At 43.7% G+C, this 22,561-nt stretch overlaps 1 long non-coding RNA gene across 1 annotated transcript; it reads left to right on the top strand.

Annotated features, from left to right (window-relative positions):
• Positions 1 to 13,521: 13,521 nt before the first annotated feature.
• LOC118881060 lies at positions 13,522 to 22,320 on the top strand. Its single transcript, XR_005016429.1, has 3 exons — positions 13,522 to 13,640; positions 21,096 to 21,167; positions 21,921 to 22,320. It is a non-coding gene; the product is annotated as an uncharacterized LOC118881060 (long non-coding RNA).
• The last annotated feature ends 241 nt before the right edge of the window (positions 22,321 to 22,561 follow it).

Here is a 22,561-nt window from a genome sequence, read left to right on the forward strand (position 1 = left end):
AGAAAGCCTGCGGGCAGCAACGAAGACTCAACACAGCCAAAAGTAAATAAATAGAAATAAATAAAATTTTTTAAAAAAAGCACAAACCCACTGAGACGAGGAGAATGAGGGAAGCTGGAAAACAGATGGTTGGGTGGTAACTACACAGCAAACCCAAGGAAACTACTGCCTAACCTGGACGTGGGAAAGGAGAGCCAACCCAATTTAGATCACAGACTCCCCCAAAAGGCTCAGGTACCTGTTTAAACGGGGGTGGGAGTATTAAATAAGGAGAAGAGGTTGGAAGATGTTCCGGGATCAGAATTTTTAGGTCCCTACGTCCCTTCCCCAATCCTGGCAGGACACTGGAGGTTTAATCTCTAAAGAGAATTAAACAATCAGTGGGATGGGAAACTGCAGGCACAGTGGAGGTCGGAGGTATCTTTCCCAAATCAGGCGATGAAGTGACCATATACACTGTGATGGCTGAGACACCCCCCAACCTGTTTCCTCCCAGAAAGCTGGCACCCATGGCTTTGCTCTCTGGGCAAGAGGATCAGAAAAATTTCTCTCAAAGCTAATCTGACCAGGCTGAGAGGAAGGACGTATGGTCACATCTTCAGAGAGGTAAGAAAACATAGTGCATCCAGGATGCAAGAACAGGATGTTATTTTATTTTTTAAAAAATAAATTTATTTATTGATTTATTTTTGGCTGCATTGGGTCTTTGTTGCTGCGCGCGGGCTTCTCATTGTGGTGGCTTCTCTTGTTGCAGAGCACGGGCTCTAGGCGCAGGCTTCAGTAGTTGTGGCTCGCTGGCTTCAGTAGTTGTGGCTCGCTGGCTTCAGTAGTTGTGGCTCGCTGGCTTCACTAGTTGTGGCACACGGGCTTAGTTGCTCCGTGGCATGTGGGATCTTCCCGGTCCAGGGATCGAACCCGTGTCCCCTGCATTGGCAGGCGGATTCTTAACCACTGCGCACCAGGGAAGCCCCAGGATGTTATTTTAAAAAGAAACTAACAAGGGACTTCCCTGGTGGTCCAGAGGTTAAGACTCCGAGCTCCAAATGCAGGGGGCCCGGGTTCAATCCCTGGTCAGGGAACTGGATCCCGCATGCCACAACTAAGAGCCTGCATGCCACAGCTAAAAATCCCACACGCCGCAAGGAAGATCCCGCGTGCCGCAACTAAGACCCAGCACAGTTAAAAAAATAAAAAAAGAAAGAAAAAAAAAAGAAACAAACATCAACAACAAAAAGCCCTTGCAATTAAAAATTCAATGGAAAGGTTGGAAGATAAATTTGAGGAAATCTTCCAGAAAGTAAAACAAAGAGAAAAAGAGATAGAAAAGCAGAGAGAAAAAAAGAAAAGAAAAGAAAAGAAAACTAGAGTACTGGTCTGGGACACTCAACATCTGAATAATGGATATTACAGAAAGAGAAAGCAGAACAGAGAGGAGTCATCAATTAAAAATGGAACTGAAGGACATACGGTTCCATGTTGAAAGGCATCTCCAAGTGCTCAGTGCCATGGGTAGCAACAGACCTGTCCCAGAGGTACCAACGTGAGATGTCAGAACCATGGTGGTCAGGGAGGTGTGGAGGGGGACACAAAGAGAAGACCCTGTAGCTTCCAAAGTAGAAAAGGGACTACACACAAAGCACCAGGAATCAGGATGCTTTGGACTTCTCAATAGTAACACTAAAAGAAAATAATCTCCAAAAAGAGTTGTTTTTTTGTCTTTTTTTTTATTTAGGCTGTGCCGGCTCTTCATTGCGGCACGTGGGATCCTTCGTTGTGACATGCGTGCAGGATCTAGTTCCCTGACCAGGGATCAAACCCAGGCCACCTGCATTGGGAGCACGGAGTCTTACCCACTGGACCACCAGGGAAGTCCCTCCAATGAGAGTTTTTTATAATAATGATGGCAAAACACCTATAGAACTTCTTACGTGCCAGGCACCATTCTAAGAGTTTTCATATATCCTGTACCGAACCACATTATTAAGGGGAAGGTAGAATGAAGGTATTTGCAGACTTGCAAGGTCTTAAAAATGTCACCTCACACACTCTCTTTCCCAAGAAAATGTTGGAGTAGGTGCTCCACCAAAAGGAGAGAGTAAAGAAAGCAGCAGTCCCAGGGAAATCCAACACAGGAGCGAGGTGACAGATGCTCATGAAGACCCCAGGATCAGAGGCGGGCTCCCCTAGAAGCCTAAGCTTCTGCTTCCTGCACATTCCGGGGGCTGCTGGGAGTGCTGGGAGTTGTAGAGGGTTCTCTAGGCAGGTGGGAGAAACCAATCAGAGAGCACTGTTGCTAGATTGCTCAATGAGAGCTCAGAAGAAAAGGTCCTGGGTCTCTAAGGGATCTCAAGCTCCAGGAATTTATTGATTTATCAATCCAAATAAATTACAGCTAACTTTGTATTCCTTTTTTTAAAGGGCCCCCAGATTGTATAAACTTTAAACCCTACAAAGTCTGGATCTTTCCCTGCCCAGAATAATAGCTGTTCACCAGATATAAAGGGCAAATGCTCCAGACTGGAGCAGAAGAAAAGTTTCCTCAAGAAGATGGAATTGACAGGGACTTCCCTGGTGGTCCAGTGGTTGGGACTTCACCTTCCAGTGCAGAGGGAGCTAAGATCCCACATGCCGCGCGGCCAAAAAACCAAAACATAAAACAGAAGCAATACTGTAAATTCAATAAAAACTTTTAAAATGATCCACACTAAAAAAAAAAAGAAGATGGAATTGACAGAACACATGATGTGGTAGTCATGGAGTTTGCCTCCCAGAGTCCCCTTCAAGGAAGGGCTTGTGGCCCAGCTGTGGGGAGTTTGGGCAGCAGACCACCTCCAGCTGTCAGCTCCTTCAGGATCGGTCTCCGATGCAGAGACCTACCTCGCCGAAGATCAGATCCTTCCTGGGGTAGCCCATAGGCAGGACTGAACCAGGCAGGGTATAAAGGCCTGGCCATTTCAGCAGGGCTCAGGACACTCATGATGGGCCATACTTGCTCCAGGGCTCCCTGCCACGTGGGCGGAGGTTTTCCAGGTCTCAGTGCCGTTCCTCTGCCTCTGCCCAATCCTGCTTCCGCCCACTTCCTTTCATAGGTGTTGATCCCTAGTAAACATCTCTATCTCCACCTCTGCTTCCAGAGACACCAATCTGAGACACCTGATATGTAGGAACCTCTTGAGAAGAGATTTAGATAACTGGTGGAGGGTGGAATACATAGAAACTAAGCAAGTGACACAACATGACAATTGTTGACTCTGGGGAAAACAAAAAGTTGCACAGGAAAGGAAAAGTAATCATAGCTTACATATAATAATGTAAACAAAGACTACTGAACGAACCAAAATTATGTTGGCAATTTGAGGATGTGGGGATTATGTGTATGGTGGGGCAGGTGATGGGGAAAGACAATTAAAACTTTATCTTCCATAGTAGAAAGTCAAGAGATAGTGTTTAAAACTGAAATGTCTAGAAGTGGCAAAACAAGATTATTAGGAGATTGGTTCAAGATGGCGGAGTAGAAGGATGTGTGCTCACTCCCTCTTGCGACAGCACCGGAATCACAACTAACTGCTGAATAATCATCGACAGGAAGACACTGGATCTGACCAAAAAAGATACTCTACATCCAAAGACAAAGGAGAAGCCGCAATGAGACGGTAGGAGGGGCACAATCACAATAAAATCAAATCCCATAACTGCTGAGTGGGTGACTCACAAACTGGATAACAATTATACCACAGAAGTCCACCCACTGGAGTGAAGGTTCTGAGCCCCACGTCAGGTTCCCAACCTGGGGGTCTGGCAACGGGAGGAGGACTTCCTAGAGAATCAGACTTTGAAGGCTAGTGGGATTCGATTGCAGGAATTCGACAGGACTGGGGGAAACAGAGACTCCACTCTTGGAGGGCACACACAAAGTAGTGTGCACATCGGGACCCAGGGGAAGGAGCAGTGACCCCATAGGAGACTGAACCAGACCTACCTGCTAGTGTTGGAGGGTCTCCTGCAGAGGCGGGGGGTGGCTGTGGCTCACCGCAGGGACAAGGACACTGGCAGCAGAAGTTCTGGGAAGTACTCCTTGGTGTGAGCCCTCCCAGAGTCGGCCATTAGCCCCACCAAAGAGCCGGGTAGGCTCCAGTGCTGGGTCGCCTCAGGCCAAACAACTAACAGGGAGGTAACCCAGGCCCACCCATCAGCAGACATGCGGATTAAAGTTTCACTGAGCTCTGACAACAGAGAAACACCCAGCTCTATCCACCACCAGTCCCTCCCATCAGGAAGCCTCCACAAGCCTCTTAGATAGCCTCATCCACCAGAGGGCAGACAGCAGAAGCAAGAAGAACTACAATCCTGCAGTCTGTGGAAGGAAAACCACATTCACAGAAAGATAGACAAGATGAAAAGGCAGAGGACTTTGTACCAGATGAAGGAACAAGATAAAACCTCAGAAAAACAACTAAATGAAGTGGAGATAGGCAACCTTCCAGAAAAAGAATTCAGAATAATGATAGTGAAGATGATCCAGGACCTCGGAAAAAGAATGGAGGCAAAGATCTGAGAAGATGCAAGAAATGTTTAACAAAGACCTAGAAGAATTAAAGAACAAACACCACACCTAGGGGCTTCCCTGGTGGCTCAGTGATTAAGAATCCGCCTGCCAGTGCAGGGGACACAGGTTCAAGCCCTGGTCCAGGAAGATCCCACATGCTGCGGAGCAACTAAGCCTGTGCGCCACAACTACTCAGCCTGCGCTCTAGAGCACGCAAGCCACAACTACTGAGCCCACGTGCTACAACTACTGAAGCCCGCATGCCACAACGAAGAGTAGTCCCCACTTGCCACAACTAGAGAAAGCCCATGCATAGAACGAAGACCCAATGCAGCCAAAAGTAAATAAATTAAATAAATTAAAAAGAAAAAAGAACACCTAGAAGAATTAAAGAACAAACAAACAGAGATGAACAATACAATAACTGAAATGAAAAATACACTTGAAGGAATCAATAGCAGAATAACTGAGGCAGAAGAACGGATAAGTGACCTGGAAGACAGAATGGTGGAATTCACTGCCACGGAACAGAATAAAGAAAAAAAAATGAAAAGAAATGAAGACAGCCTAAGAGACCTCTGGGACAACATTAAACTCAGCAACATTTGCATTATAGGGGTCCCAGAAGGAGAAGAGAGAGAGAAAGGACCCAAGAAAATATTTGAAGAGATTATAGTCGAAAACTTCCCTAACAGGGGAAAGGAAATAGTTACCCAAGTCCAGAAAGCACAAATAGTCCCACACAGGATAAACCCAAGGAGAAACACTCCGAGACACATAGTAATCAAACTGACAAAAATTAAAGACAAAGAAAAATTATTGAAAGCAACAAGGGAAAAATGACAAATAACATTTGATTATATTTGACAAATAACAGCTGATTTCTCAGCAGAAACTCTACAAGCCAGAAGGGAGTGGCATGATATACTTAAAGTGATGAAAGGGAAGAACCTACAACTAAGATTACTCTACCCAGCAAGGATCTCATTCAGATTCGATGGAGAAATCAAAAGCTTTACAGACAAGCAAAAGCTAAGAGAATTCACCACCACCAAACCAGCTCTACAACAAATGCTAAAGGAACTTCTCTAAGTGGGAAACACAAGAGAAGAAAAGGACCTACAAAATAAACCCATAACAATTAAGAAAATGGTAATAGGTATATACATATCGACAATTACCTTAAACGTGAATGGATTAAATGCTCCAACCAAAAGACACAGGCTCACTGAATGGATACAAAAACAAGACCCATATATATGCTGTCTACAAGAGACCCATTTCAGACCTAGGGACACATACAGACTGAAAGTGAGGGCATGGAAAAAGATATTCCATGCAAACGGAAATCAAAAGAAAGCTGGAGTAGCAATACTCATATCAGATAAAATAGACTTTAAAGAATGTTACAAGAGACAAGGAAGGACACTACATAATGATCAAGGGATCAATCCAAGAAGAAGATATAACAATTATAAATATATATGCACCCAACATAGGAGCACCTCAATACATAAGGCAACTGCTAACAGCTACAAAAGAGGAAATCTACAGTAACACAATAATAGTGGGGGACTTTGACACCTCACTTACATCAATGGACAGATCATCCAAACAGAAAAGTAATAAGGAAACACAAGCTTTAAAGGATACAATAGACCAGATAGATTTAATTGATATTTATAGGACATTCCATCCAAAAACAGCAGATTACACTTTCTTCTCAAGTGCGCACGGAACATTCTCCAGGAGAGATCACATCTTGGGTCACAAATCAAGCCTCGGTAAATTTAAGAAAACTGAAATCATATCAAGCATCTTTTCCGACCACAACACTATGAGATTAGAAATCAATTACAGAGAAAAAAACGTAAAAAACACAAACACATGGAGACTAAACAATACATTACTAAATAACCAAGAGATCACTGAAGAAATCAAAGAGGAAATCAAAAAATACCTAGAGACAAATTACAATGAAAACACGACGATCCAAAACCTATGGGATGCAGCAAAAGCAGTTCTAAGAGGGAAGTTTATAGCAATACAAGCCTGCCTCAAGAAACAAGAAAAATCTTGGGCTTCCCTGGTAGCACAATGGTTAAGAATCCACCTGCCGGGCTTCCCTGGTGGCGCAGTGGTTGAGAATCTGCCTGCCAATGCAGGGGACACGGGTTCGAGCCCTGGTCTGGGAAGATCCCACATGCCGCGGAGCAAATGGGCCCGTGAGCCACAATTACTGAGCCTGCGCGTCTGGAGCCTGTGCTCCACAACAAGAGAGGCCGCGATAGTGAGAGGCCCACGCACCGCGATGAAGAGTGGCCCCCGCTTGCCACAACTAGAGGAAGCCCTCGCACAGAAACGAAGATCCAACACAGCCATAACTAACTAAATAAATAAATAAAATAAAATAAAAAAAGCAATGTTAAAAAAAAAAAAAAAAAAAAAAAAAAAAAGAATCCACCTGCCAATGCAGGGGCAGGGGTTCAAGCCCTGACCTGGGAAGATCCCACATGCCGCGGAGCAACTAAGCCCAAGCGCCACAACTACTGAGCCTGAGCTCTGGAGCCCGTGAGCCACAACTGCTGAGCCCATGTGCCACAACTACTGAAGCCTGCGCACCTAGAGCCTGTGCTCTGCAACAAGAGAAGCCACCACAATGAGAAGCCCACGCACCGCAACGAAGAGTAGCCCCCGCTCACCGCAACTAGAGAAAGCCTGCGCACAGCAAAGAAGACCCAACACAGCCAAAAATAAATAAATAAATTTATTAAAAAAAAAAAAGAAACAAGAAAAATCTCAAATAAACAATTTAACCTTACATCTAAAGGAACTAGAGAAAGAAGAACAAACAAAACCCAAAGTTAGTAGAAGGAAGAAATCATAAAGATCAGAGAAGAAATAAATGAAATAGAAACAAAGAAAACAATAGCAAAGATCAATAAAACTAAAAGCTAGTTCTTTGAGAAGATAAACAAAATTGATAAGCCTTTAGCCAGACTCATCAAGAAAAAGAGGGAGAGGACTCAAATCAATAAAATTAGAAATGAAAAAGGAGAAGTTACCACAGACACTGCAGAAAGAAATACAAAGCAGCATAAGAGACTACTACATGGGCTTCCCTGGTGGTGCAGTGGTTAGGAACCTGCCTGCCAATGCAGGGGACACGGGTTTGAGCCCTGGTCCAGGAGGATCCCACATGCCATGGAGCAACTAAGCCCATGAGCCACAATTACTGAGCCTGTGCTCTAGAGCCCGCGAGCCACAACTACTGAAGCCTGTGTGCCTGGAGCCCATGCTCCACAACGGGAGAGGCCACCACAATGAGATGCCCACACACTGCAAAGAAGAGTAGCCCCTGCTCACCGCAGCTGGAGAAAGCCCACGCACAGCAACCGACCCAATGCAACCAAAAATAAATAATAAATTAAAAAAAAAAAAAAGACTACTACAAGCAACTCTATGCCAATAAAATGGACAACCTGGAAGAAATGGACAAATTCTTAGAAAGGTATAACCTTCCAAGACTGAACCAGGAAGAAATAGAAAATATGAACAGACCAATCACAAGTAATGAAATTGAAACTGTGATTAAAAATCTTCCAACAAACAAAAGTCCAGGACCAGATGGCTTCACAGGTGAATTCTATCAAACATTTAGAGAAGAACTAACACCCATCCTTCTCAAACTCTTCCAAAAAACTGCAGAGGAAGGAACACTCTCAAACTCATTCTATGAGGCCACCATCACCCTGATACCAAAACCAGACAAAGATACTACAAAAAAAGAAAATTACAGACCAATATCACTGATGAATATAGATGCAAAAATCCTCAACAAAATACTAGCAAACAGAATCCAACAACACATTAAAAGGATCATACACCATGATCAAGTGGGATTTATCCCAGGGGTGCAAGGATTCTTCAATATACACAAATCAATCAATATGATATACCATATTAACACACTGAAGAATAGAAACCATATGATCATCTCAATAGATGTAGAAAGAGCTTTTGACAAAATTCAACACCTATTTATGATAAAAACTCTCCAGAAAGTGGGCATAGAGGGAACCTACCTCAACATAATAAAGGCCATATACGACAAACCCACAGCAAACATCATTCTCAATGGTGAAAAACTGAAAGCATTTCCTCTAAGATCAGGAACAAGACAAGGTTGCCCACTCTCACCACTATTATTCAACATAGTTTTGGAAGTCCTAACCACGGCGATCAGAGAAGAAAAAAAAAATGAAAGGAATACAAATTGGAAAAGAAGAAGTAAAACTGTCACTGTTTGCAGATGACATGATACTATACATAGAGAATCCTAAAGATGCCACCAGAAAACTACTAGAGCTCATCAATGAATTTGGTAAAGTTGCAGGATACAAAATTAATGCACAGAAATCTCTTGCATTCCTATATACTAACAACGAAAGATCAGAAAGAGAAATTAAGGAAACAATCCCATTCACCACTGCAACAAAAAGAATAAAATACCTAGGAATAAACCTACCTAAGGAGGTAAAACACCTGTACTCAGAAAACTATAAGACACTGATGAAAGAAATCAAAGATGACACAAACAGATGGAGAGATATACCATGTTCTTGGATTGGAAGAATCAATATTGTGAAAATGAGCACAATACCCAAAGCAATCTACAGATTCAATGCAATCCCTATCAAATTACCAGTGGCAATTTTTACAGAACTAGAATAAAAAATCTTAAAATTTGTATGGACACACAAAAGACCCCGAATAGCCAAAGTAGTCTTGAGGGGAAAAAAAGGAGCTGGAGGAATCAGACTCCCTGACTCCAGACTATACTACAAAGCTACAGTAATCAAGACAATATGGTACTGGCACAAAAACAGAAACATAGATCAATGGAACAGGATAGAAAGCCCAGAGATAAACCCACACACCTATGGTCAACTAATCTATGACAAAGGAAGCAAGGATATACAATGGAGAAAAGACAGTCTCTTCAATAAGTGGTGCTGGGAAAACTGGACAGCTACATGTAAAAGAATGAAATTAGAATACTCCCTAACACCATACACAAAAATAAACTCAAAATGGATTAGAGACCTAAATGTAAGACTGGATACTAGAAAACTCTTAGAGGAAAACAGGAAGAACACTCTTTGACATAAATCACAGCAAGATCTTTTTTGATCCACCTCCTAGAGTAATGGAAATAAAAACAAAAATAAACAAATGAGGCCTAATGAAACTTAAAAGCTTTTGCAAAGCAAAGGAAACTACAAACAAGACGAAAAGACAACCCTCAGAATGGGAGAAAATATTTGCAAACGAATCAATGGACAAAGGATTGATCTCCAAAATATATAAGCAGCTCATGCAGCTCAATATTAAAAAAAAAAAAAACCCAATCAAAAAATAGGCAGAAGACCTAAACAGACATTTCTCCAAAGAAGACATACAGATGGCCAAGAAGCACATGAAAAGCTGCTCAACATCACTAATTATTAGAGAAATGCAAATCAAAACTACAATGAGTATCACCTCACACCAGTTAGAATGGGCATCATCAGAAAATCTACGAACAACAAATGCTGGAGAGGGTGTGGAGAAAAGGGAACCCTCTTGCACTGTTGGTGGGAATGTAAATTGATACAGCCACTATGGAGAACAGTATGGAGATTCCTTAAAAAACTAAAAATAGAATTACCATATGACCCAGCAATCTCACTACTGGGCATACACCCAGAGAAAACCATAATTCAAAAAGACACATGCACCCCAATGTTCACTGCAGCACTATTTACAATAGCCAGGTCATGGAAGCAACCTAAATGCCCATCAACAGACGAATGGATAAAGAAGATGTGGTACATATATACAATGGAATATTAACTCAGCCATAAAAAGGAACGAAATTAGGTCATTTGTAGAGATGTGGATGGATCTAGAGACTGTCATACAGAGTGAAGTAAGTCAGAAAGAGAAAAACAAATATCGTATATTAATGCATATATGTGGAACCTAGAAAAATGGTACAGATGAACTGGTTTGCAGGGCAGAAATAGAGACAGATGTAGAGAACAAACGTATGGACACCAAGGGGGAAAAGTGGCAGGGGGGTGGGGTAGTGGTGGTGGGATGAACTGGGAGATTGGGATTGACATACATACCTGCTGTATAAAAAAATAAATTAAATAAAATTCAAAATCTCAAAAAACAAACAAACAAACCAAAATTACTTAGAGATAATGGAGATAAATCTAAAATACAGTCAGCTAAAAAAGTTGAAAATAGATGCCTCTGCAAAAGTGGAAATGGGGGAAAAGGTAGTGGACTGCCTTCTGTTTTCATAGAAAACCTTATAATACTGGTTATTTCTTTAAACCATGCATATGTATAACTTTTATTTGTAAAAGAATGTAAGTTTCCTGATGGCAGGGACCACGAGAGTCTTCTATTAAAATCCCCAGTGCTCCACCTGAAGTAGGTGTTCAAAAAGTATGTTATTCAAGTAACTGAAGTCACCGTTCTTGAGGCCCTAAATGGCTCCGCGTAAGGCACAGCATTAAGATCACAATGCTTGTGTTGCCTCCAGGGACTGCAGGCAGGGTCTGGCCCCTGCAAACTCCTCTCCCGGACTCTTCCTCTAGTGCCTCTTTCAGGTGCTCACATGCACATTGTTCCTTCCTGCCTCGGGAAATTTGCACTTGTTGTTCCTTCTACCTGAAAAAGCTCTTCACCACCATCACCTAGTTCTCTCCCATAAATCCGTTAGACTTCAGCTCAGTTGTCACTTCCTCCAGGAGATCCTGTCTCCTATCTCCCTCTCTTCACCAGCTTGATGGGGTCATGGTGGGCCTACCCCAGGATCCCCAAGGACCTTGTAGGTTATGTTAAGGTATTTACTCTTCTATCTAGAAGAGAATAAGGAGCCACCAAAGTGTTGCCAGCCAGGAAAGATAAGATCAAATATGCTGGTAGGTCTGGGGCTCAGAGAATTATGAACAGCAGCAAGCAGCTTACCTGGGACACAGATGACCCTTGCTCAGCAAGCAGTGGCCTCATCCTACCTCCCCAGGGTACCTCCAGTAATTCCCTATGGTAGTGTTTTCCAGAATGGGGCATGACTATCACCAGGGGCTCTAGGGATAATTTTAGTGGCATATAACCAAATATTTTTCAAAGATTAACATATTTATTTCAATGGGGATTCAAAAATAAAACTTGCATTCTAAACCCATGATTTCATGGCTATTATTGCTTAGGACAAACTTCATGAGGTTGATACTCAATTGACTAAAGCTTGGGGCCTCTTGCTCAAGTCAAACTTGCCAAGTACCCTGAAAATCCCTCTACATCTTTCTCTATGCAACTCTCTGCCTGAAATGTCCTTCTTACCCCCTTCTTTGGAAATTCTACATACCCTTCAAAGTCCCAGTTGAATCCCTGCTCAGGAAAGTGGCCTTATAATTAGGGTAGGAGATTGACATAGTGGTTAAAAACTAAGGCTTATCAAACGTAAATTTTGGACTTTGGGTGATAATGATGTATCAGTGTAGGTTCACTAATTGTAACAAATGCACCACTCTGGTGTTAGATGTTGATAGAGGAAGTTGTGTGTTGGCACAGGAGGCATATGGAAACACTGCATCTTTGCTCGATTTTGCTGTGAACTTAAATATGCTCTAAAAAATAAAGTCTATTAAAAAAAAAAAAAAGCCAAGGGGGTTCCCCGGTGGCCTAGTGGTTAGGATTCTGGGCTTTCACTGCAGGGGCCAGGTTCAATCCCTGGTTGGGGAACTCAGATACTGCAAGCCCCACGGCTCGGCCAAAAAAAGAAAAAAAGTCAAGCCAAGGCTTAGAAATTCGATCTAGCTGTGTGACTTTAGGCAAGTTACTTAACTTCTCTGAACCTAAACTTCCTCATCTGTTGGATAGGAATAATAGTGCCTACCCTTAGAGGATTGTGGTGAGAATTTAATGTTATCACGCATATAAAAGTACTCAGTAAATGTCTGGCATACAGTAAGCCTTCCTAAAAGTTACCTGTTATTTTCATGAGAGTGGGGAGCCACAAATATGAGAGGGCTTTCCCTACTTATTTTAATTATTCATCTTTGTACGCCTTTCACATAGTAGATGCTTAGGAAAAGCTGGTTGGTTGTTGGAGGCCTTGCTGCCTTTGGGAGGGATCATTCTCATCCACATCTCCACACCTCCTTATTCAGTGAGCAACAAGATGCTGGCGGAAAATGGGTGTCCACACCACAATCCCACGCTGTCCTGAGGAGGATTCACAGCGGCTGGAGGAAGTCCCCGCGACTGCTCCGCCGCCGCCATAGCAACTTCAACCCCATTCCTGGAACCCAGCTCGGGAGGAGCAGGGTATCGAAAGTCAGTCTCCCCAAGGGCGGCTCTCCCAAGGTCTCCAGGACCTGGTCCCCCGCCCCAGCCCTGAGGAGTCTCCGGGTCCAGGCAGGCGCTGCTCCCTGCGGCCACACGGTGGCGGCGTAGAGTCGAGCTCCGCGCCCCACCTGGGAAGCGCTAATGAGGCACAGCCCCAACGGTTGGGCCTCCTGCTCTCCACCCTTGCCAGGACAGGTCACGGCATCCAGGCCGAGAGAGCCGTTGGGCCTAATCTCACCTCACCTCAATACCTCCAGCTGCACCCTCGATTCCCGATACTAGGCCGGGCACTCCCAGCTCACTTGACTTGCCCTCCACCCCCGACAATGGCTCCCGGGGCCACCCCGCCCTGCCGCCAGTCCTGCGCAGCACACCTGGCGGGTACACGGCCAGCCCTTGCTCAGATTCAGGCTCGAGCCCGCCGGACCCAGACCGAGCGTCTCATCCCACTCCCAAGTGCGCCGGCCCGGAGGGAAGGAGGTGGGCGTGCGCTCTAGCTTTGTGGTCCTCACTGCCCCGACCTCTGGCCCTCTCCATTCACTGCTTCCGCTTCCGGGCCTGCATCTTCTCCTAACTTCTCTGAACGCCGCGAACCCCCTTCCCAACACTTCGAATGCAGGTCCCAAGGGCTGATAATATGGTCAGGGATTGTCCTGTATAGGGGTCCCCTTACAGGCACTGAGAGGTAAAGAAGCTAAGCGCGGGCACGTGCCAGGGCGGGGCTTTGGGGCGGGGCATCAGAGGGGCGGGGCCTCGGGGCTTGGGTTCCCGCGGGCCGAGGAGGTACCCGAGGCGCGCGCGGGGTGCCGGGAGTGCAAACTAAGCGGAAATGGGGTGGGGGGAGGCGCAGAAGTGGGGGCGGGGCGGGCACTGGGGGTGGTTTGAGGGAGCGCAGGGCAGACTAGACTTGGGAGCTGAATGGGCTGGCCGTGGGGTTGGGCCTGAACTGGGGCCCCAAAGCGAGAGGGGCCTGAGTGGGGAGGGGAAGAGGAGGCAGGAACCCCGCCCACTTTCCAGGTTGGGTTCTTGGAACTAGTCAGGAAATCCTGGGACTCAATCTTGGGGCTTGATCTTCTGTAGGCGATGGTTTTTATAGAGAGGGCTGATAGGGGCCCCCAAGTGGTTTTTACAGAGATGGCTGATAGGGCACCCATTTCCCCCACATTCCGGGAACTGCTCAGGCTTGTCCCCCAAGAGTTTGGGGGTCAGCAGCTTCCTCCCTCCACACGCTGCGGGGCGGGTCCCACCGGGCGGGTCCCACCCTGAGAACCCGGCAAGGCCCTGCGGTCCCTCCAGAGCCCCCCCCCCAACATCTTCAGTTTCAACAAGATTGGGGGAGCGGGGAAGTCTTGGGGGTCACAGGCCACATACATCTAGAAAGGTCGTCAGGCCCCAGGGCCTTCTCTTGCCCCTGCCCTCTTCTCTGCTCCAGCAAACCTTACCCCATAATTCATTTGATCTTCTACTGATAAACATTTAATCTTACGCCTGTGTTTATAATGATCTTTATTTTGTTTTATTTTTACAAATATGTACTTATTGTCAAATTTTTTAAATAAAATACTGATAAAGGCAAAAAATATGGATAAAGACAAAATAAAGTTCACCATATTCCAACTATCTACAGGTAACTAACTCCTTTATTTTGTAAGCTACACTTTATGGAACGTTTGCTATATGCCAGATACCATGCTAAGTCATTCACGTAACAGCAATCTGAGGTTTGGAGAAATGTCTCCAGTGAGGCTTGCCCAAGGTCACACAGCTAGAAAGTGGCAGAGCCAGGACCTGGACCCAACTTTATCTGATTCCAAAGCTTTGCTGGCATCTTCCTGTTAACATTCGGGTGTCTTTCCTTCCAATCTTTTTTTTTTTTCCAGGCAAAGGGACAAAAATACTCACATGTAAATATGCACTGCTTTTCCTCCTTCCCAGGCTTAGGAGCCTTTGTAAGGAGGGCAGAGGGAAAGAAATAAACCTAAGCAAAAGAGTGGAGAGACCTGGAGGAATTTCCTCCCAGTCCCAATCAGGAAAAGCTGCTTCTGAGAGAAGGGAGGGGAGTGAGGGAGCTGGCAGAGTTTGGGTGGTCAGGAATTTGGAAAAAGAGAAAGAAGGAAGAGGTTTGGGGAGCTGTTGTAATAGTGTGGAACTTTGAGGAAGAGAGATTTAGGAGGATTCTGAAAGGATGTCTTGCCGTGAGCTGTGCCATGTAATCCCTTTGCAGTGTCCTCCAGAGACCTTTGGTAAAGACTTTTGTTTCCTGTCAGTGCTTTTTGGAATTGGATCGATTTCTTTTGGCGAAGAGGGAGCAAATAAAAGACCAGCTTTCTTCAGGTTCACATACATTTTTTGTATTTTTTCTTTTATGAAAGTGAAATAGCCTCTCTGCCTTTGCTCACCCAGTACCCTCCCCCTAGAATGCCCTGCCTTTCCCATGTCCTTCTCCATTTCCCTCATCCTCCAAGGTCCACCTCTCTCCACCTCTTTCCCCTCCTTCTGTTGGCCCTAGCTCTTTGCAAGTCCTTCATTATACCCCAAATCAGGACAGATGACTGGCCCCCTATTGATAGGCCATATTGAGTAGGAATTTTGCCACCACCGGAATCTCTTTGATTACAAGAAACTGTGCTGGTTTGTTGGTTTTAGAAATCTCTTTGTGTCAAGTGGAGTACCCTTGCACCAGTTATAATTCCCAGGGGAAGACTCTAAACACTTCTACCCATTTCCTCTTGGTATCTGAGTAGTCAAGGAAGACACAATGCAGTCAAGCACTGGATGGAACAACGCTTTACTCACATAGAGAAGAGACAGAGCAGGATCAGCTTCAGTAGTGGGTGTTGGTCCCTCATTGCCGGGGGATCTCTCCCAGTGATCAACACAGGGCATTTCATCTATGCTCACCCTTCTTGTGCCATAGTGGAAGGACCCTATCCCCTCCAAGAGGAGGACAGATAATAACCATGGGGTTGGCTAGATGCCATATGACCGACATGCTTTAAGCAGAGACAAAAGAGTACTCATGACACCTGAAACAAGGAAAGATACTCCCACACAAGGTGATAAATCCAGCACAGGCTGTGTGGGCTCTTTATCTCTTGGTTAGGAAGTGTTCCAGGCCCAGGGCCCATTCTTACATGATTGAGTAAGGTTCAAAAAACTGCAGGCATGAGACTGTCTTTCTCAACATTTGGCCATCATGACTCTTGTTTCCCTCTTTGTTTTGGCTGCTAAGAAGCTCAGAACTATTCTATTTCTGGATCTGTATTTCCTCTTTGTCCCAATTTTCTTAATTATTTACTTTAAGCCTTAAAAAAACTTTTTATTATGGAATATTTCAAACACATGAAAGTAGAGAGAATGTAATAAACTGTTATATACCTGTAACCCATCCTCAATAATTATCAACATTTTGCCAATCTTGTTTCACTTACCTCCCCACTTTTCCCTCCCTCTGAAGTATTATAAAGCAAATCCCAGATACCATATCATTTCACTGGAATTATTTCAGCATATATCTTTAAAAGATAGGGCTTTTTCAAATATAACTACAATGCCACTATCATACCTAACAAAATTAATACAAATTCCCTAAAATCATTTAATACCTAGTTCATGTTCAAATTTCTTTAATAGTTGGTTTGTTCCAATAAGAACTCAAATAAGGCTCACACATTTCATTTGGTTGATATGTGTCATAAGTAACTTTTCATCTATAACAGTTTCACTTTTCTTTCTTTTTTCATGCTATTTATTTGTAAAGGAAACCAGAGCATTTGTCCTGTAAAGGCTCCCATATCCCAGAAGATTTGGCTGATTGCTTCCTGATGGTGTAGTTTAACTTGTTCTTCTGTCTCTTGTATTTCCAGTAAACTGAAAGTTAGATCTAGAGCTTGATTAGATTCAGGTTTAATGTCTTTAGCAAGAATACCTTATTGGTGATGGTGCTGTCTACTTATTATTATGTCTCATCTAGTGGCACATATTTAGTTGAAATATTTTTATTGATTGATCCATGGTTTCAGGGCTCTTGGCCTGCTCTTTTCATTATAGAATTCCCCATCAACCTTTTATCTGTTGGTTTTAGCATCTGCTGATGGTCCATTATTTCATTAGGTGTTGCAAAATGGGGACCGGGCCCTGGCAGTGAAAGCGCCAAGTCCTGGACTGCCAGGGAATTCCCCATGACTTTCTAATTCTGTCATTCTTTTTTTTTTTTTGGCCGCGCCCAGCAGCATGTGGGATCTTAGTTCCCTGACCAGGGATAGAACCCGAGCCCCCTGCAGTGGAAGCACGGAGTCGTAACCATTGGACCACCAGGGAAGTCCCTCTATCATTCTTTTTGCATTCATTAGCTGGAATTCTTCCATAAAGAACAACTTTTCAATAAAAATTATTTTTAAAAATAAAATTAAATTACAAAAATAATTTAAAAATAAAACTTAAATGAAAAAATAAAAGAATAACTTTTCCTCATTCATTATTTGATTTTCCTGAAATAGTTTGTATAAGAAAGACAGGATAAATGCTTGATTTCTTTCATGTATTTTTATAAATTGCCTGAACTCCTTTGTGGAACAAGTTGTTAAAAAAAAAAAAAAGGGCAAGCAGAGTTGTGGAATAGAAAGAGCACAGGCTTTGGACTCAGACAGAATCCTGATTCCATCACTTCTTACCTGTGTAACCTTGGGCCATCCATCTGAGCCTCAGTTTCCTTAACTGCAAGCTGGGGACCAATATCCTCAACTTCCCCAAACTTTCAGTAGAATCATTTCCAGGCCTAGATCAAGCAATTCCTTGTATAGGAAGTAAAATATAGTCACTGTGGAAAATTTAGAGGATGCAGATAAACACAAAGAATGTATAAGCTTTGTGAAAAGCATCTAGCATATGCTTGGCCTATAGTCGGTATTTCTGACAACTCCAGCTTGGCTCTCCGGCTGCCCTGTGTTAGAATCCTTCTGGAAGAGAGTAAGTTTGGCCAGCGGAGACTCCAGCCTCAGTCCAAGAAAATCCTAGTAAGAGTCAGAGAGGGTGTCTTGGGGAGAGAGCAGGAGGTGTATTCCTCTGGTCTTATGTCAAGAGCTAGTTTTCAATAAAGATGTTTAAAAAAAAAAAAAAAAAAAAGAGCTAGTTAACTGAAGTTAGACCTACCACAAGCTTGCAGTGAGATCCTGGGAGAGTCACTTAACCTCCCAAGCAACAGTTTCTCACGTGTAAGATAGAGGTTGTCAAGGCTGACCTGCCAGAGTTGTTGGGAGGGCCACCTGAGATGTTGATGTGGAAATGCCCACCTTGGAGGCAAAAATTGGGCGGTGCTCAGCAAATAGGAGTTAGCTTGATCTGTCTGGGAACTCCCTTTCTGAGCTCCCATCAGGTGTAAAGTTACAAGTGTCTCTTGTCACTGAAGGGATGTGTGAGGCCTGGCTTGGAGCCCAGGCTCCAAGTGCTGTGTGAATTGGGTAAACCTCTTCCTCTCTGGGGCTTGGATTCTTCCATCTGTGAGATGGCCAGATTAGGGGTCCAAATCTAAACGCCCCCAGGAGCAGACAGGTAGCAAGTGAATGAAATGGGGGAGGCAGTGAGATAATAGTGGTGGAGACTGTGGTGATCTGATGAGCTTGCTTTATCTGAGAGAGGCTGCCACTCCATTCTGCTGCTGGTCACAAAACTGGAATGTGAGCCCAGGTGGCCTTTTTTTTTTTTTTAATAAATTTATTTATTTATTTTTGGCTGCATTGGGTCTTCCTTGCTGCACGCGGGCTTTCTCTAGTTGCGGGGAGCGGGGGCTACTCTTCATTGAGGTGCGTGGGCTTCTCATTGTGGTGGCTTCTCTTGTTGTGGAACATGGGCTCTAGGCGTGTGGGCTCAGTAGTTGTGGCGCATGGGCTTGGTTGCTCCGCGGTATGTGGGATCTTGCCGGACCAGAGATCAAACCTGTGTCCCCTCCATTGGCAGGCGGATTCTTAACCACTGCGCCACCAGGGAAGTCCCTGGCCTGACTTTTAAAGAGGCTGGAAAGCTGTATTTTAAATTTTCTTCTTCCTTTTTTTTTTTTTTAATACCTTCTTTTTACAAACCCTCTGTCCAGGGCTGACTTTCAATAGATCCCAGCGAGGGAGCTGCTCTGTTATGTAGGAAACCCTGACCCAGAAGCAGGTCATCTATGAGTGGTTTAGCACCAGGTTCCCCACCAATGTGTGCTGTGTGATAGGTGAGGGGGCTGCTGCCTTTCTGGCTGCGCCCCGTGTCCCAGGACCAAGGGGTCTCCCAACCCGACCCCGGTCCTGAGGGGCTGCGGACTGCACTGTGCTGTATTTTTAATTTTAAATTAAAGTGATGGCAAGTTATTTGAGATATTTAGCAGCCTGTATGGACTAAACAAAATGTAAAGTAGGGTTAAGAGCATGGATTCTAAAGTAAGAGAAGTTCATGCACCAGCTTTACCACTTAATTAACTGTATGTCCTTGAGCAAGTCATTTATCTTCTCTGTGCCTCACTTTTCTTATCTGTAAAATGGGGGTAATTATTGCACCTACTTCACGTGATTGTTGTGAGGATCACATGAGCAAGGACAGGACTAGGGAGAGGTTAACAGAATGAGGTTAATGAGGAATCATCTTGGGTGCAAAATTTAAGGGGGTGCCAAAAAAACTCAACAATCAAGATATATTTTCAAAAGTTAAAAGTAATGCAAAGGGCTTCCCTGGTGGTGCAGTGGTTGAGAATCTGCCTGCCAATGCAGGGGACACAGGTTCGAGCCCTGGTCTGGGAAGATCCCACATGCCACGGAGCAACTGGGCCCGTGAGCCACAACTACTGAGCCTGCGCGTCTCTAGCCTGTGCTCCGCAACAAGAGAGGCCGCGATAGTGAGAGGCCCGTGCACCGCAATGAAGAGTGGCCCCCACTTGCCGCAACTAGAGAAAGCCCTCGCACAGAAACGAAGACCCAACACAGCCAAAAATAAATAAATTTTAAAAAAAGAAAAAAAAGTAATGCAAAAAAAAAAAAATCCATAATGACCAAAATAGCAACATTTTAAGTAAAGACAGGATATGACCTTGCACTTGTGTGACTTGGCCTTAACTCACCTCACCCTAACCCTGGGTCTGTGGGGTCCTGGCTTTATTCTTAAAATAGGATGGTGCACAAGGAGAACACCCATCCCACCTCCAGGCCCAGTGGTTCACGGGTAAGAGAGAGAAGGCATTTGACTTTGTTCACTGCCATATCACCAGCACCTACAATGGTGCCTCACACATGGTTGGATCTTAATAAATATTTGTTGAATGGGGAAAATATTGGGATGATACATGTCCAACCTTAGAACAGTGCCTGGCACCAAGTAGGTGCTCAATAAAAAAATAATGATGATTATAATTAAGAAGATAATGATGTCATTGTGGGTCCTATTCTGTCTTTAAGCCAATGGTGAACCTAGTGTGTTTGACACCCAGAATGTGGGTTTTTTTTCCAAGTTATCAAATTTTATTTTTCTTGAATTTCTTCTTAGATTTTCTGGTAATGTAAAAAAAATGTTTTTAAATTTTTATTTGTATTGGAGTATAGTTGATTTACAATGTTGTGTTAGTTTCAGGTGTACAGCAACGTGATTCAGTTATACATATATTAATTCTTTTTTAGATTCTTTTTTCATATAGGTTATCACAGAATATTGAGTAGAGTTCCCTACTGCTACACAGTAGGTTCTTGTTAGTTACCTATCTTATATATAGTAGTTTGTGTAGAAAAGATCATTTTTTTAATCCCAACATGACAAGAGTTATCTTCAATAATAATCATGAAATAAAACAAATAACAATAATGGCAGAAAAGCAACAGAGACAGTAAAAACTTGCTTTTATTGAACTTCATATATATACTCAGACCAATAAAATTTTTTAAATAAAATAAAAATTATAGTACAAATGGGAAAAAAGTAAAGGACTAATAGTTTATGGTTATATTAATGTATTTTTTTAACAAAAAGGTACATACACACACACATGAAGAAATGCCTCTAAAAGAGGCAACTTGGCAGGTTCAGAGAATGACTTGCACAGAGAATGACAGAACTACAGTAACAGTTTTACAATCACTGTGCTATCACCATTGATTTCAAATCTGCTGTTTAAATGCAGGGACATGGGGACATGAACGCTCCTGGTGTGAGCGCCAATGATGCTGACCTGCTATGAGCTCTCAAATTGAAGGTATATGTTGGCGCCAGTTGTGTAACTGAGAGTTCTTCAAATTAGCTTCCATGTAGAATATGTTATTAAAGGTTAGGTGATAAAATGTACTAATTTGAAGTATATATATATATCCCATAATAATCGCGGCAATTATTTAGAACTTAGACCAAGAAAGATCTCTTCAGGAGGGAGGATTTTATCACCAACGACATTGTTTAGAATTGCCAGGGCACAGTGATAAAAAAAGCAGACCCACCCAGTTTCATTAATGTTTTAAACTTCTCTACAGATAATGCATGCCTTATTTCTTGCACATGGAGGACTGGCCACCACCCTTAACTGATTCACCTCCACCTCAGGCCATCAGTTTCCTATCTCTGGATGAGACAGTCCCAAAGGCCCTTCCAAAGCTGACATTGCATTACTTTCTAATTCTGGCTTTGCAAGCTATTTCAAGCTATGTGACCCTGGGTAAGTCAGGTCATTTCTCCAAGTCTCAGTTTCCTCATCTGTGAAATGGGAACAATAACCCCAAGCCATGCCTTACCCCATAAGGGCTCCATGAGGTAGTGTGGAAGAAGACTTTTTGTAAAGAAGAAGGCACTGCACACAAGTGGCAGGAACACAGGTGGCAGGCCTTGATGACAAAGGTGATGATGTTCCTCTGAAGTCATAAACAAGTTGTTCCTAGATTGAGGATCTGGGTTAGGGGAAGGGGAACCAGTGGGTGCTGGACTTTGCAAATCACTGACAATGACTTTTTTCTTCCAGAACAAGTCTTGATCCTCTTGGCCCAGAAGCAGGGGGCTGATCACAATGACCCCAGTTCCTCTGCTGCTGTATTACATCCCAGCTGGATGGAGCACTTCGCTTCCAGGGGAAGGTGGCTGAGGCAGAAGCAGGGTTTGAGAAACTACTGATGCCAGCTGGCTCTTGTCCTCAGAAGCACTCTGAAATTAGCTTACCTGCTTGTTTAACCAAAGAGAATGTAAGTTCCTAGAGCACGGGTTGACAAATTTTTTTCTGAAGAGCCAGCTAGTAAACATTTTAGGCTTTCTCAGCCATATGGTCTCTGTTGCAACTACTCGACTCTGCTGTTGTAGTGTGAAAGCAGCCCTAGACCATACGTAAACGGAGCGTGGCTGTGCTCCAATAAAACTTTATTTATGGATACTGAAATCTGAATTTCATATAATTTTTGCACATTATGAAATATTCTTTTGATTTCTTCAATCATTTAAAGATGTAAAAGCCATTCTTAGCTCATAGGCACATAAAAAGAGGCCAGATTTGGACCACAGGCCGTTCATAGTTTACCCACCCTTATTCTAGAGGGCAGAGACCCTCTCTGTGTATTCCTTTGCTGTGTCCACAGTGCCCAGAACACTGCCTGGCACATAGCTGCCCATAAG

The sequence above is a fragment of the Balaenoptera musculus genome, chromosome 1 (assembly GCF_009873245.2).
Source record: "Balaenoptera musculus isolate JJ_BM4_2016_0621 chromosome 1, mBalMus1.pri.v3, whole genome shotgun sequence".
Classification (NCBI taxonomy): Eukaryota; Metazoa; Chordata; class Mammalia; order Artiodactyla; family Balaenopteridae; genus Balaenoptera; species Balaenoptera musculus.